The sequence below is a fragment of the Oryza brachyantha genome, chromosome 8 (genome assembly GCF_000231095.2).
Source record: "Oryza brachyantha chromosome 8, ObraRS2, whole genome shotgun sequence".
NCBI classification, from domain to species: domain Eukaryota; kingdom Viridiplantae; phylum Streptophyta; class Magnoliopsida; order Poales; family Poaceae; genus Oryza; species Oryza brachyantha.
In genome coordinates, this window is record NC_023170.2 from 6,953,825 (window position 1) to 6,971,200 (window position 17,376).

Genomic DNA, 17,376 nt, shown 5'->3' on the forward strand with positions numbered 1-17,376 from the left:
CTGCTAGCTTCATTGTGATTAGTTGAACCTTTAATGACTTGGGTAAACTGGCTTTCACTTGGGACTACTGCAACGTGGTGTAACGTTGAGTAGTGGTTGGGCCTATCGCAACATGGTGTAATGTTGGACAGTGTTGTGGTATTTTGCAACTGTTATTTATTTACTCTTTATTTACTTAAATACCTTTATGCTGTTTAATCTCTGTTATTTATTTAAATGCTTCTTTATTACAACTAATCCTTGTCTGTCCTTGATGATCCTTATGCATCGTTTATTACCCTCTTTTCCATCCTGCTTGTTGAGTACGATGGTTTATACTCATCCTTGCTCAATTTTCCTCCTTCAGAGTTAGAAGTTGAGTCCGATGGAGATGACTCTCAGGAGTGAGCTGATTCGCTATTAAAGCATTGCCTATGGACTGGAGCCGTACCCGCTGGAGCTAGTCTACGTTACCTTTCCGTTGCATTTTTTTCATTAGAATAAGTGTTATTTTTAGTTGTTTCTATGAACGATGATTATGTAATCAACATTGTCTTTTAATGTACCCTGGCTGGTCCTAGACAGGGATTTTAATACACAATTAAGTTCAGCAATTCGTGTGAGGAATTTATGGGCGTGACAAGTTGGTATCAGAGCCACCTTTGACCGTAGGATCAGCCCAATGGAAACCCTAAGAGCCCTATGCTTTTCATGTTTGTGCATTGTTTGTGAAAGTTAGAGTTGCTTTGAAAATAGGTTAGTGCTTCTCAAATGCATGAGTCATTTAAAAAGTCAAATCTCTCTGGTCAAAAAGCGTGAGTAAATTAATTTATGAGTGAAACTTTATTTACTTTGTTTCTTTTATAATTTGTTTATCTTAAACAAAATTTTGCATCCATCAATTCTTAATCCTTGTTGTTCTTTAGATGACCGATCACCCCGCATTCCACCGCGGACATGGAACTATTGGATTCGTGGCAGAGTTGGCAATGGTGCCCCTCACTGCAGGCTACCCTTATGAACCGGAGTACACCACGATCCACTCTCTCAGTGGCGAGTTCCCCCACCGCGTCAGACTGGAGCTACATGGGATTCCTGGCTATCTTCCTAACGTGGAAGCAGAAGGAGCCGGAGGCACACACGAGCATGCCTGTCAGGAGGCCGCCTACAGTTTGATGACCACACTTAGGGCCAGGCACGACCTGACATTCCGTCACTCAGTTTACCGTTATCACCTGGCCATGGACCCAACTCCATGGTCAGCAGGTTTTCATCTGCCCGGAGCGAGCAAGACACTACCTTTGGTAGGATGTGAACGGTGTTGCAAGGCCTCGACCAGATGCATCACCATCTCCATGAAGTGACCAAGGCTCTAAATGACGCCAAGCTCACGCAGATCGTCCGCCTGCAGAACGAGATCGATCGTCTAAAGGAGAACGGCAGGCTCAAAGGACTCTCGGAGCCCGGCGGCGCAAGGCTTCGCACCATGGTAAGGAAGAGAACCCGCGGACCACCAAGAGTTCAGTCCTATCCCAGAGCCCCGTCTGAACTGCGACCCCTGATGCAGATGGTGCCAACGTCGCCGACCCTAGTCCCAGAGAACAGCGCCTCCCCCAACAACGCTGTTGGAAACCGCAATGGGACCGTCTTAGTCTCTAGCAGCAGCAGTGGGTCCGCCTCTAACGAAGCCGAAGCCAGTCTCCCCAACAACTCCAGGAGCCACTCTGAAGACGAGGAAGATCCGTCTCCTGTCGTCGACCGTCGCTCTCCTTCCGAGCACTAGACGTCGCCTTTAGTGTCGTTTCTTTAGTCATTGTTTGTTAGCTTTGGTGTGTTAGGTTTGCTTCACTTGGAGCTAGTGGTGAACCATAGCAGTAGAGGGGTTATGGTTGTACCGCTAGGAGTTGTGTGGTTTTTATGTGTGTTCCTAAGTAAGACAATTACAGTTCACTTATTAATTAAATAAAGCCCCTGTTTGCTTAGCTGTTTCTTTTTCTTTTTTTCTCTTTCTATTCCCTCCTGCTCATGCAGTTGGTGAACACTCGCAACGGTAACCGTGACACTGACCACTCCAGCACCGAAGGACCTCACCCACCTCCTCCACTAGAGAACCCGTCCCTCCCTTAGATCCTTGCTAGTCAGACGCAGATGCTCACCCTCATGATGCAGCAGATGCAACAACAGCAGCAGCAGCACCAACAGGTGCTACAACAGCTCCTAAACCAGAATCAGAAGCAGAAAAACCAACAACATGGACCACCCTCGGTGCAATCCAAGTTGCCGGAGTTCCTCCGCGTCCGTCCCCCGACCTTCTCGAGCACCACCAACCCCATGAAGGCAAATGATTAGCTCCATGCTATTGAAAAGATGCTCAATCTACTGCAGTGCACCGAGCAGGAGAAGGTCTCCTTTGCTACACACCAGCTGATGGGTCCCGCCTCTGCTTGGTGGGATAATATCTTGGTTACCCGCACTGCTATGCCTGAAGTTACTTAGGTGGACTTCTATCTCAACTTCCGCAAAGCTCACATCCCTGATAGAATAGTCACATAGAAGAAGCGCGACTTTCGTGCTTTGCAGCAGGGTACGAAGACAGTAACCGAGTACCTGCACGAGTTTAATCGCTTAGCGTGATATGCCCCCGAGGATTTCCGCACGGACGCCGAAAGGCAAGAGAAGTTTCTTGGAGGTTTGGAGGATGAGATGAAGAAATAGTTGCTTTCGGGCGACTATGCCGATTTTGAAAGACCGGTGGACAAGGCCATCCGTCAGGAGGACCAGCACCTTCAAATGGACATGAAGGCCACCCAGTTCAGATCCAACCAGCCGCACCCACAGAAGCCCCGGTTCCACACCGGCCCTCACCCTCCCAGTCAGCAGCATGGGCAATCTACCTTCATTGTTCGCCAGCACCGTCCCTTCAATCCCAACAACTTCAACAACAGTGGCTCGTACCAGCGTGCTCCACCTCAGCGTGCTCTCCCAGCACCAGCTCCTGGGCAACAAAATGCTCCTCCATCGACATGCCTCCTCCAGCCAGGAAGAAAAACAGGTGCTAAGCCTGGGGTGTGCTACAACTATGGCGACCCAGGCCACTTCACCGACAGGTGCCCGAAGCCGAAGCGTAGCAGGCAGAGGTTTGTGCAGGCTCAAGTCAACCACGCCACTGTAGAAGAAGCACAAGCCACGCTAGAAGTGATACTGGGTACGTTCTCTGTCAACTCCGTACCTGCTATAGTACTTTTTGATTCTGGTGCTACGCATTCCTTTGTTTCAAAGAAATTTGTGGGATTGCATGGGTTAAGAAAGAAAGAACTTAAGAACCCGATGTGGGTTAGTACCCCAGGAAATAGCATGACCTCAGTCAGCTATAGTCCAAATGTGCCCAAAGAAATTGAAAGAGCCTAGTTTTTAGCCAATCTCATCCTTCTCGAATCCAAAGACCTAGATGTCACTTTGGGAATGGACTGGCTCACCAAACATCAAGGAGTGATTGATTGTGCCAAGCGTACCATCACTTTAACCAGTGAAAGTGGTGGAGTTGTGACTTATCAATCACCAAAGTCTGTGAAAGTTGGAACGAGTTTGAACCAAATGGAAGCAGTGGAGCAACCATCGGAAGTAGTCAAAGATCCGAAGAAATTGGGAGATATACTAGTGGTTGGTGAGTATTCGGAAGTCTTTCTAGATGATCTCACCACAATGCTGCCAGAAAGAGAGATCGAGTTTCGTATCGACTTGGTACCTGGAACTGTACCGATCCATAAGAGACCCTATAGGATGGCAGCCAACGAGATGGCAGAAGTGAAGAAGCAAGTGGATGAATAGCTTCAGAAAGGTTACATTCGACCAAGTACCTCGCCTTGGGGTGCCCCGGTTATCTTTGTTGAGAAGAAGGATAAAACAAAGAGAATGTGTGTGGAACATCATGGTTTGAACGATGTCACCATCAAGAATAAGTATCCTCTGCCAAGGATTGATGATCTGTTTGATCCGTTGAAGGGAGCTAAGGTTTTCTCCAAGAATGACTTGAGGTCAGGGTATCACCAGTTGAGATTTTGGGAAAAAGATATTCCCAAGATAGCATTCACTACTCGCTACAGCTTGTATGAATGTACAGTAATGTCGTTTGGACTTACCAATGCCCCGGCATTTTTCATGAACATCATGAATAAGGTGTTCATGAAATACTTAGATAAGTTTGTGGTTGTCTTTATCGATGACATTCTTATCTACTCCAAGTCAAAAGAAGAGCATGAGCAACATCTGCGGATAGTGCTAGAGAAGTTAAGAGAGCATCAGTTGTATGCCAAGTTCAGTAAGTGTGATTTTTGGCTTCGGGAAGTGAAGTTCTTAGGTCATGTGATCAATGCTCTAGGAGTAGCAGTGGACCCCAGTAATGTGGAGTCGGTAACAAAGTGGATCCCGCCTAAGACGGTTTCCCAGATCAGATGTTTCTTAGGACTTATGGGCTATTACCGTCAGTTCATTGAGAATTTCTCGAAGATTGCTAAGCCAATGACATAGCTGTTGAAAAAGGAAGAGATGTTCAAGTGGGGTGCCAAGTGCACCAAGAGTTTTGAAGAGCTCAAGCAGAGATTGGTGTCAGCCCCAGTGTTGATTTTGCCAGATCAGGTGAAAGACTTCTAAGTTTACTGCGATGCATCTAGATCTGGGCTTGGATGTATGCTAATGCAAGAAGGAAACGTGGTTGCTTATGCCTCTCGTCAGTTGAGACCGCATGAGGGTAGCTACCCGACTCATGATTTGGAACTAGCAACCGTAGTGCATGCCTTACAATTCTAGCGACACTAACTAATTGGTAACAAGTGTGAAGTTTATACGGACCATAAGAGTTTAAAGTATATCTTTACATAGCCAAAATTGAATCTCCGCTAGCGAAGATGGCTGGAATTAATCAAGAATTATGATCTAAGTATACATTATCATCCAGGCAAAGCAAATGTGGTTGCAGATGCTTTAAGCCGGAAGAATTACTGCAATGCCGCTGTATCAACGGAAGTCTATGAACAGTTGCAGCAGGAGTTCGAACGACTCAATTTGGGTTTAGTCGAAGAAGGTTTTGTGGCAGCCCTAGAGGCGCAGCCAACATTGGTGGATCAAGTTCGTCAGGCCCAAGCGAATGATCCAGAAATAGCAGAACTAAAGAAGAATATGTGAGTTGGTAAAGCTCGAGATTTTTGAGAAGATGAACATGGAACAATCTGGATAGGAAACAGGTTGTGTGTACCTGATAACAAGGAGCTAAAGGAGTGATACTTCAAGAAGCTCATCAAACGCATTACTCTATTCATCCCAGGAGTACAAAAATGTATCAAGATTTGAAAGAGAAATTCTGGTGGGTCAGTATGAAGAGGGAAATTGCAGAATACGTCGCTTTGCGCGATGTCTGTCAATGAGTCAAAGTGGAACACCAAAGGCTAGTAGGACTGTTACAGCCTCTTTAGATCCCGGAATGGAAGTGGGAAGAAATCGGGATGGATTTCATCACCGGTTTGCCAAGGACCTCTGTCGGTCATGAGTCAATCTGGGTAATCGTGGATCGATTGACCAAGGTCGCTCATTTCCTACCGGTTCACGCCACCTACTCAGGGAAGAGACTAGCCGAGATTTACTTGGCCAGTATCCTGTGTTTACATGGAGTACCTAAAAAGATTGTTTCTGATCGAGGGAGTCAGTTCACCTCAAAGTTTTGGCAGAAGTTACAGGAAGAATTGTGTCACGCCCGGAGTTTCATCCCAAGCCTAAAATCGTAAAAGAAATTCGTAAGCAACAATTGGCTTAATTAACTCAGGAAGAATCCCTCTAAAAGTAATTCAATTAAATCGAGGCTCGCAAATCGACTAACTGGATTTAAATTCAAATTGCAGAAGTATAAAATTTGATCAAACAAATTAATTTAAAACTTGGCAAAAATGGGGTTTTTCTTTTTCCCTTCTTTTTCCTCTCTTTTTCCCTTCCTTCTCAAATTGGGCCGAAGTCCAATTTTCCTCCCTTCCTTTTTTCTTTCCTTTTTCTTTTTCCTCTCCTCCTTCCCGGGCCGGCCCAGCCAAGCCGGCCCAACTCCCCGCCGGCCGGCCGCTCCTCCCGCGCGCGCCTCCCCTCCGCCGGGCCGCCTCGGCCCAGCTCGCCCGCTCGCGCGTCCGCGCCCGCGCCGCCGCGAAGTCCGCCTCGCCTCCCTTGCGCCACCTGTCAGCGACCGAAACCCCGCCTCCGCGCCCCCGCCGCGCCGCGCCAGCCGAGTCCACCGCCGCCCCAACTCCTCCGCCCGCCGCTCCGCCACTGTAACCGCCGCCGCCGAGTTCGCCGCGTCGCCGACTCGGTCTCCACCGGCCGCTCCGCCCTAGCCGGCGCCGCCACCCTATAAAACCCCCTTCCGCTGCCCCGCCGCCACTTTCCCCCTCCGCCCGAAGCTTCCCGCCGCGTCGTCAGCCGCCGTCTTCTCGTCGGCCGTCGGACGTCGCCGCTCGTCCGCGTCTCCACCTCCGCCTCATCCTCGCCGACTTGCTGCCGTCCACCGTCGTCGTCGGTGAGCCCTCCCCTCCTCTCTTCCTCTCTTTCTTCCACCGTCGCTAGGTCCCCTCGCCGCTGCGCCGTTGCCAGGTGCCGCGCGCCCCCGCCGCGTCGCTGTCGCATCTCTGCCCGGTGACGCCGTCGCCCCGCGATCGCCAATCCATCGCTGCCGGCGCCCGCTGCCGCCTCCACCTCCCGGCGCCATGGCCATCGCCCCGGACCGTGCGATGCCGCCCGTCGCCTTGCATCGCTCGTCGCCCCTCCACCTGCCGTCTTCGTCGCCTCGTCGTCGCCGTGGTGGCTCCGCCGCCGCTGGAGCGCCACCGAGCCCGGTGCGTTGTCGCCGCCTCTTCCCCGTGCCGGCGCCGTCCCCCGTTGTCCTCCTCTTGGTGCGGCCGCCTTCTCCGTCGTCACCACCGGTCGCGCTGTCGCCATCGCGCTCGTCGCGTCGTGGCCGTGGCCGAGCCGCGCTGTCGCCGCCCGCCACTGCCAATCGCTCGTCGCCGTGCCGCGCCGAGCTTGTCTCGGCTGCTGCCTCGCCCGTGCTGGCTACGCTCGTGCCCGAGCTGTGCAGCCGCGCCGCCCGCAATCCGCGCACCCCGTCGTCGCGCTGAGCTGCATTGCCCCTCGCCTCGCCGGTTGTGCCTCGCCCGTGCCGCCGCGTCGTCGGTCGAGCCGCCTCTCCGCCCGCGCCGGCCCAACGGCTGCGCCGCAACTGCCGGGCGTCACCACCAGCCTCAATCCGTGCCGCCGCTAACCACCTCCCGCTTTCGCCACGCTCATCGCGCCGTCGTTGCCTCCCCGAGCTGCCCGGCGTCCCCGTCGTGCCGCTGCGACGCATCTGCTGCCGGCCGCCGGCCTCCGTCCTACGCCATTGCCGCTGGTCGCGTCATCGCCGTCGTCGTCGGGCGCCGTTGCCGCCGTCGGCCATGCGCCTCCTCTCTTCCTCGGTCCCCACCTAACCGCCGATCCTTAGCACTGCCCCTCGCTGCCGCCCGTCAATCTCTGCCGCCGCTGCCGATCTCCCGCTCCAACCCGCATCGCCACCTTCGCCTCGATCTCGCCGACCCGTCCGCGCTCTCGCCGCCGCCGGTGAGCATCCCCATCCTCCTCCCCTCTCTCTCCCCTTCCCGGCCGACCGCCGCCGCGTCGCACGCCGTCGCCGGACGGGTGCGAAGCTCGCCCTCGCCGCCGGCCGCTACGGTCGTCGTCGCCTTCGCGTCGCCGACATCTAGCCGCCATCGCCTACGCTCGCCCGTGCCCGCGCTCGCCGCTCGCCAGTCGCCGCTGTGCCAGCCGTCGCCGCTGCTCTGCTGGGTTGCGCCCGTGCATCGCCGCCTCGGCCATCGTCGCCGTCGCGCCGTCGCCGGACGCCGGTCGTCGTCGTCGCGCCGTCGTCGTCGCGTCGCCGTCACCGTCGCCGTGCGCCGGCGCCGCCGCGTCACCCGCAGCTCCCGCCGGCCGCCGCCGTCCGCCCGAGCCGTGCTCTGCTCCCCTCCTCTCTGTTCCCTCTCACTGACGAGTGGGCCCCACCCGTCAACCGTTCCCCGCGCCTCCCTTCCTCTCTCTCCTCCCCGGGCCCGCGTGTCAGTCTCTCCCTCGCTCTCTCTCTCAACGACAGGTGGTCCCCACCTGTCAGCCGTCAGCTTCCTCTCTCCTCGCTGACATCAGCAGCCCCATTAATTGCGCAATAATTGATTTAGGACTTTTCTGTTTAGTTAAAAAACCCAGAAAACTTCTAAAATTCATAAGTAATTCATCTAGTCTCCGTTTAGGTCCACTCAAGTTTCATTAAATCCAGAAAAATGCCAAGAATCCATTAAAAATAGTTTCTTTTTCTGTTTCAGTAGTTTTATAGCCTGTTTTGTTGGTTTTGCCTTGTTTGTCGTAGGTTTTGACCCCGTCGCAGCGCCGTTCGTTCTCGAGGTCGTCGCCGAAGTTCCTCGTGGGTCTAAGCAAGGCAAGTGGCACCCTTCTTTGATCATATTGAACCTATGATTATAAAATTCCCCGCTTTTACATTCAAACATGCATTGTTTTGTGCAAGTCTATTTACTTTATTTACCTATTGGGCATTTACCTATATACCCGTTGATCCCCATTCATTATTATTGTCATCCCAGGGTTAATTTGACTAGGATTAGGGTTAGTCAATGCTTAGCCATGCTTAGTTCAACTAGCTCACCAATTATTATTTAATCATCTGTTACACTTTGATAGACCTTTAATGGTTGTAATCATTATTAATATCCCGTTGAGGATTAATTCAACTAAAATATTGCTTATGGTGGGCTGTGGGTGCATGGTTTTGAGAGTCGTGCCCATGGCAATTAAGGACCGGTTCTCAGGAAACCCTGAAGGTCTTACACGTACTAACCACAAGCCAGAATGGGCAACGGTGAGACTCGTAATCTAGCTTGTCCCTATTCGACGTACCCAGGCAAGGGTAGGCGTGATGGAGTATGGACGGGCAATCGTGGTGTAACGAAAGCTTCTCCTGCTTCCGGATCTACCAAGGCACAAGAGGGGACTGCCCGACTTGGTGTCAAGGAGGGGGTGAAACCTGAAGTGTGGTGCGATTGTCTAGGGAGGGCTGGGTGAAAGGTCTTATCATGGTTTCCGTACTGAGGTATCGTGGTGATACGTTGGGGCATGGTAACATGCTTGGCAGCCATGTCTTGTGGGTAAAGTTGTACACCTCTGCAGAGTAAAACTATTCGAATAGCCGTGCCCGCGGTTATTGGGCGAACTGACAGACTCACTGGGATTAGATGAACCTCTTTAATGATTTTATTAATCTTGGAACTGGTTTGACCCTGTGCAACGTGGTGTAACGTTGGTAGTGGTTTGGGTCTGTCGCAACGTGGTTTAACGTTGGGCAGAGGGTTGACCCTGTCGCTACGTGGTGTAACGTTCGACAGTGGTATGGGCCTGTTGCAACGTGGTGTAACGTTGGACAGTGGATGATTATTTTAAATGTTACTTTACTTTTGTTTCAGTCTATTTTATCTACTGTTTTGCTAAATTACTGCAGCTTTTGTGCAAGTTAACCTTAGCCTATCCTTGATACCCTGTTGCATTCATTATTCTCCCCCTCTTGGGTGTTACTTGTTGAGTACGGTGGTTTGTACTCAGCCTTGCTTAATTTTTCCCCCACCAGAGCAAGTGCCAGAGCCTGTGTCAGAAGAAGGTTGTTCCGAAGGTTGAAGTGAGGTTCAGTCCGCCGTCGAGAGTGCCTGTGGTGTGGAGCCGTCTTCGCCAGCTGAAGCTGAAGATTAGATGGTTTAGTTTGTTTTCTTTTTCCGCTGCATTTCGGTAGATAATTGTTTCTATTTGTTTTTAAGTCGTGGAACTGTGTATTGATCTATCATAGTGTGTACTCGGGCTGATGCCTGGACCGAGATTTAATACATGCTATTGTTCAGAAATTTGGTGTAAATTTCTGGGCGTGACAAGTTGGGAACCTGTCTGAATTTTAGAATAGCTTATCATCCGTAGACAGATGGTCAGACCGAAAGGGTAAACCAAATTCTTGAGGACATGCTCCGAGCATGCACTCTCGACTTTGGTGGAGCATGGGATAAGAATTTACCGTATGCGGAGTTCTCATACAACAACAGTTTTCAGGCTAGTTTACAAATGACACCTTTTGAAGCTTTGTATGGACGGAAATGTCGTACACCTTTCTTCTTGGATCAGACATGAGAACGTCAAGTTTTTGGGACTGAAGTTTTGAGTCAGGTCGAAGAAAAAGTCAGAATTATCCGCGAAAGGTTGAAAACCGCTAAAACCAGGCAAAAGAGTTATGTAGACAACCGACGAAGAGATCTAGCCTTCGAGACCGGAGACTTTGTGTATCTTCGTGTCATCCCTCTACGAGGAGTGTGCTGGTTTTAGACCAAGGGAAAGTTGGCACCACGGTTCGTGGGACCCTACCGAATAATGGAACGTAGGGGAGAAGTCTCTTATCAGTTAGAACTCCCTGCTAACATGGCCGGAATCCACGACGTGTTCCATGTGTCGTAGCTCAAGAAGTGTCTACATGTGCCTGAAGAACAAACCAACTGCGAGCACATCGATCTACAGGAAGATCTGACCTATGTGGAGAAGCCAACACGGATTCTGGAAACGAGTGAAAAAAAGACTCGGAACCGTGTGATCACATTCTACAGAGTTCAGTGGAGTCACCACTCAGAAGAAGAAGCGACATGCGAAAGAGAAGATGAGCTCCAGGCCGCCCATCCGCACCTCTTCTCCAGCACCTCGAAATCTCGGGGTCGAGATTCCGTTTAAGGGGGTAGGTTTGTCACACCCGGAGTTTAATCCCAAGCCTAAATTCGTAAAAGAAATTCATAAGTAATAATTGGCTTAATTAACTCAGGAAGAATCCCTCTAAAGAAATTAATTTAATTAAATCAAAGTCCGCAAAATTATTAACTGGATTTAAACTCAAATAGAACAATATGAAATTTTGCCCAAAACTTAATTTAAAATTCGGCAAAAGCGGGGTTTTCCTTTTTCCCTCCTTTTTCTATCTTTTTCCCCTCATTCCAAACTTAGGCCGAAGTCCAATTCCCCTCCCCATTTCTTTTTTTTCTTTTTCTTTTCCTTTCTCCTCCCTTTCTCCCTCCTGGGCCGGCAACAGCCGCTGGTCGGCCCAGCTCCACCTCCTCCCCGCGCCGCGCACCTCCCCCTCTGCCTGGGCCACCAGCAGCCTAGCCCAACTCCCGCGGCCGTCGAAGTCTGCTTCGCCTCCTCGCCCGGTCGAACCGTGCCCACGCCGGAGCCGTCGCCGACCCCAACTCCGCCACCCGCCGTGCCCGCGTGCGCGACGCGGTCTCCAAACCGCCGCCCCGCCCTAGCCGGCGCCGCCACCCTATAAAATCCCTGCCTCTCCGCCCCGTCACCACTTTTCTCCACTCGCCCAAACCAGCGCCGCGCTCGTCGCCTCGCCGCCGTCGATCGATCTTGCCGTCCGTGCCTCGCCATCCTTGCCGCTGGTCGTCATTCGGTGTTCGTAGCCCTCGCCGACTTGCCGCCGCCGTCCCCGACGTCGTGTCACACCCGGACTTTCGTCCTAAGCCTAAATTGTAAAAAGAAATTCGTAAGTAACAATTGACTTAATTAACTCAGGAAAAAATCCCTCTAAAAGGAATTAATTCAACTAAATCGAGGCTCGCAAATCGACTAACTGGATTTAAATTTAAATTGCAGAAGTATAAAATTTGGCCAAACAAATTAATTTAAAACTCGGCAAAAGTGGGGTTTTCCTTTTTTCCCTCCTTTTTCTTTTCTTTTTCCCTTCCTTCTCAAATTGGGCCGAAGTCCAATTTTCCTCCCTCTCTCTTTTTCCTTTTCTTTTTCTTTTTCTTTTTCTTCCCGGGCCGGCCCAGCCGAGCTGGCCCACTCCTCCTCGGCCAGCCCACCCGCGCCGGCCGCTCCCCTCAGCCCGCCAGTGCCCGCGCCGCCGCTCGGCCCAGCTCGCCGCGTCGCCCGCGCCGCGAGTCCGCGCCGCCTCCCTCCTCTCTCACGCGCCACTGACAGGTGGGGCCCACCTGTCAGTGACCGTTTCGCCCGCCCGCGCCCGCGCCGCGCCGGCCGAGTCCAAGTCCGCCGCCGCGCCACAACCGCCGCCGCCGCAACGGCCGCCGCCGAGACCGTGTCGTCGCCGACTCGGTCTCCAACCTCCGCCCGCCCTAGCCGGTGCCGCCACCCTATAAATCCCGAGCCGCCGCGCGCCGTCGCTCACTTTCCGCCGTCCGCTCGAGTCGCCGCCGCGCTGCTGCCTCTCGCCGCCGCCGCGCAACTTCGCCGTCGGACGCCTTCGCCGCTGTCCAGCCGCGTCATCACCTCAGTGTCACTGTCGCCGACCAGTGGCCGTCCCCGTCGTCGCCGGTGAACGTCCCCGCGCCGCGCATTCCTCCGTCGCGTCGTCGCCGTCGCGCCCGGTCGCCTCGCCGCCGCCAATCGATCTCCGCCGCCACCGCCGATCTCCCGCACCCGCCCGCGTCGCCACCTCCGCCTCGGTCTCGCCGACCCTCCCGCGCCCTCGCCGCCGCCGGTGAGCACTTGCACCCTCCTCCCCTCTTTCTCCCCCTTTTCGGCCGACCACCACCGAGTCGCGCGCCGTCGCCGGACAAGACCGAAGCTCGCCGCTCCCGCCGGCCGCCGTGGTCGTCGTCGCCTCCGCGTCGCCGCTGTCTGGCCGCCGTTGCTTGCGCCCGCGCGTGCCGCGCCGTCGCCGCTCGCCAGTCGCCGTCGCCGCTCGCCAGTCGCCGTCGCCGCTGTTCTGCCGGGTTGCGCCCGTGTGTCGCCGCCCCGGCCGTCGTCGCCGTCGCGCCGTCGCCGCTCGCCGGTCATCGCCGTCGCGCCGTCGCCGTCGCCGCGTCGCCCGCCGCTCCCGCCGGTCGCCGCCTTCCGCCCGACCGCGCGTTCTGTCCCCTTCTCTCTGTTCCTCTCCCGCTGACGAGTGGGCCCCACTCGTCAGTCGTTCCCCGCGCCCGCCTCCTCTCTCTCCTCCCCGGGCCCGCGTGTCAGTCTCTTCCTCCCCCTCTCTCTCACCGACAGGTGGTCCCCACCTGTCAGCCGTCAGTTTCCTCTCTCCTCGCTGACGTCAGCAGCCCCATTAATTGCGCAATAATTGATTTAGGACTTCTCTGTTTAGTTAAAAAACCCAGAAAGCTTCTAAAATTCATAAGTAATTCATCTAGTCTCCGTTTAGGTCCATTCAAATTTCATTAAATTCATAAAATTATCAAGAATCCATTAAAAATAGTTTCTTTTGCTGTTTCAGTAGAGTTTGTGCCTGTTTTATTTATTTTTGTGCTTTGTCGCTTAGATTCGGACCCCGCCGAAGAGCCGGTTTACTTCGAGATCGTCGCCGAAGTTCCCCAAGGGCCAGAGCAAGGCAAGTGAAACTCATCCTTGAACATATTGAACCCATTATTGCAAATTCCCCGCTTTATTACTTCAAATATGCATTGTTTTAATTAAAGTACTTACTTTATGTTATTTTCGGGTAAACCTTATTATTATGCCGTTGTTTATCCAACTTTATTCATTGCTGGACCAGGGGTAACTTGATTAGAGTCAGACCTAGGTTAAGGCTTAGCCATGCTTAGAACAAATAGCTCATGGGATAATGTCAACTAAAATATTGATAATGGTGGGCTGTTGGTGCATGGTTTTGAGAGTCGCACCCATGGTAATTAAGGACCGGTTCACGGGAAACCCTGGAAGTAAATAAGTGCTAACCACATGCCGAAATGGGTAAGGTGGGATTTGAAGCATGACTTCGAACTATTTGACGTACCCAGGCAAGGGTAGGCGTGATGGAGTATGGACGGGCAATCGTGGTGTAACGAAAGCTTCTCCTGCTTCCGGATCTACCAAGGCACAAGAGGGGACTGCCCGACTTGGTGTAAAGGAGGGGGTGAAACCTGAAGTGTGGTGCGATTAAATAGGGAGGGTTGTGTAACGGGTCCTATCACGGTCTCCTTTTCGGTATGCCGTGGTGGTATGTCGGCGCACGTTCAAGTGTAGTGGAGTCGTGTCTTGTGGGTACAGTAGTACACCTCTAATCAGAGTATAAACTATTCGAATAGCCGTGCCCACGGTTAAGGGCGAACTCCCAGCTTCACTGTGATTAGTGAACCGTAATAACTTGAATAAATTGGTTATCACTCGAGACTACTGCAACGTGGTGTAACGTTGAGCAGTGGTTGGGCCTGTTGCAACGTGGTGTAATGTTGGACAGTGTTGTGGTACTTTACAACTGCTGTGTATTTATGTTTTACTGTACTTAATCACCTTTGTTCTTTAAGCTCTGTTATTTATTTAAACTGCCGCTTTATTGCAACTAACCCTAGCCTGTCCCTGTTAATCCTTATGCATCATTTATTTCCCTTTGTCCGTGTTACTTGTTGAGTACGGTGGTTTGTACTCAGCCTTGCTTAACTTTCCCAACCCAGAGCTAGAAGCAGAGTCCGATGGAGGTGCCTCTCAGGAGTGAGCTGTTCCGCCGTCAAAGTGTTGCCTGTGGACTGGAGCCGTACCCGCTGGAGCTAGTCTACCCCTTTGTTTTTCTTTGCGCTGCATTTCCGCTAGAATAAGTGTAATTTTCAGTTTTTTCTAAGAACGATGGTTATGTAATCAACATTGTCTTTTTGTGTACCCTAGCTAGTCCTGGACAGGGAATTAATACACAATTAAGTTCAGAAATTCGTGTGAGGAATTTCTGGACGTGACACGTCGGTAAGCCATCGCCGCTCCCCTCTTCCCCTCTTTTCCTCTCCGCAGGATGTCGCCGAGGCCGCCGCCGCCGCGGGCGTGTGTGCCTTGGACATCACCGTCGCCCCCCTGCTCGATGTCGTCCCCGCCTTGCCGTCGCCGATGAATCCTATCGTCGCCGGAGCGCCGCCGCCCTCCTGTCGCGCTGCCGACGTCGTCCTTCCTGAGCTACCGCCACCATCCATTTGGCGCCGCCGCCCCTAGCGTCGCCGCCGGCTCCCGTGCCACCGCCCGTCGGGCCGTCGCCGAGCGCCGCCGCCCGCCAGTTCGCGCCGCTCGTCGCCGGTCGCCGCTGTCCGCCGGTCGCTGTCGTCCACGCCCGAGCTCCGCCGCCTTCCTCCGCCCGGCCAAGGCCGTCTCCCCCTCCTCTCTGTTTTGTGTCACCGACCAGTGGGGCCCGCGTGCCAGCCACCGCCCCCTCTCTCTCCCCTCTCCCCTCTCATCGCCGACTGGGCCCGGCCTATCAGCCAGCCGGCTCCTCTCGCCCCTCTCCCCCTCACCAACAGGTGGACCCCACCTGTCGGCGCCACCCTCTCTCCGCTGACATCAGCAGCCCATTTAATTGTATAATAATTGATTTAGGACTTTTCCGTTTAGTTAAAAACCCAGAAAACTTCTAAAATTCATAACTAATTCATCTAGTCTCCATTTAAGTCTATTCAAATTCCATTAAATTCATAAAATTGTCAAGAATCCATTAAAAATACTCTTTTGCTGTTTCAGTAGAGTTTATGCCTGTGTTATTTATTTTTGTGTTTTGTCGCTTAGATTCGGATCCCGCCGAAGCGTCGGTTTATTTCGAGATCGTTGCCGAAGTATCACAGGGACCAGAGCAAGGCAAGTGGTACTTATCTTTGATCATATTGAACCTATTATTGCAAATTTCCCGCTTTACTTATTCAAATATGCATTGTTTTAATTAAAATATTTATTATATTTATTTTACGGGTAACCTTCTATTATTATGCTATTGTTTATCCAACTTTATTCATGCTAGACCAGGGGTAACTTGATTAGACTTAGGCCTAGGTTAATGCTTAGTCGTGCTTAGAGCAAGTAGTTCATGGGATCACTCATTAATCATGATTAGTTCTGAATAGTTGTTAATAATGATTCATTACCCGGTTCGGGTTAATGCCAACTAAAATATTGCTTATGGTGGGTTGTGGGTGCTTGGTTTTGAGAGTCGCACCCGTGACAATTAAGGACCGGTCCGCAGAAAACCCTGCAAGTTATTTTCGTGCTAACCACAAGCCAAAATGGGCAACAGTGGGATTTGGAGTGTAATTGCAAACTATTTGACATACCCAGTCAAGAGTGAGCGTGATGGAGTATGGATGGGAGTCGTGGTGTAACGATGGCCTATGTTGCTTCCGGGTTCACCTAGGCACAAGAGGGGGCTGCCCGACTTGGTGTAAAGGAGGGGGCGAAACCTGAAGTGTGGTGCGATTGAATAGGGAGGGTTATGCGACGGGTCCTATCATAGTTCCTTTTCCGATATGCCGTGGTGGTATGTTGGCACACGTTCAAGTGGGACTATGTCTTGTGGGTACAGTAGTACACCTCTGATCAGAGTAAATTTATTCGAATAGCCGTGCCCACGGTTAAGGGCGAGCTGCCAGCTTCACTGTGATTAGTCGAACTTTTAAGGGTGTAACGTTGAGTAGTGGTTGGGCCTGTTGCAACGTGGTGTAACGTTGGACAATGTTGTGGTATTTTGCAACTGTAATTTATTTACTCTTTATTTACTTAAATACATTTACACAATTTAATCTCTGTTATTTATTTAAATGCTGTTTTATTGTAACTAACCCTAGCCTGTCCTTGATGATCATTATACAACATTTATTACCCTTTTTTTCCATGCTGCTTGTTGAGTACGGTGGTTTGTACTCAGCTTTGTTCAATTTTCCTCCTTCAGAGTTAGAAGTTGAGTTCGATGGAGGTGACTCTCAGGAGTGATGATCATTATACATCATTTATTACCCTCTTTTCCGTGCTGCTTGTTGAGTACGGTGGTTTGTACTTAGCTTTGTTCAATTTTCCCCCTTCAGAGTTAGAAGTTGAGTTCGATGGAGGTGACTCTCAGGAGTGAGCTGATTCATTGTCAAAGCGTTGCCTGTGGACTGGAGCCATACCCGCTGGAGCTAGTTTACGTTACCTTTCCACTACATTTTTTCGTTAGAATAAGTATTATTTTCAGTTGTTTCTAAGAACGATGGTTATGTAATCAATATTGTCTTTTTTTACCCTGGTTGGTACTGGACAGGGATTTTAATGCATAATTAAGTTTAGAAATTCATGTGAGCAATTTCTAGGCGTGACAAACCTTGATACCACAAACACCCCATATCTGACCCTACTTCAAAAAAATTATCATAGAGTCATTCTTTAATACAAAGACCGGTGTAACCACATGGCGGTAGTAGAATAGGCAAGAGGAATCAACTTGCCAACGAGGCAATGACGTAGCCTGTCAAGGGTCGACGTTCCTATCCTAATACAATGTAACTATTTTAGTTTGGGGAAAAGCTACCATCACTAGAGCCCCTGCCTACCTCGTTAACAAAGATT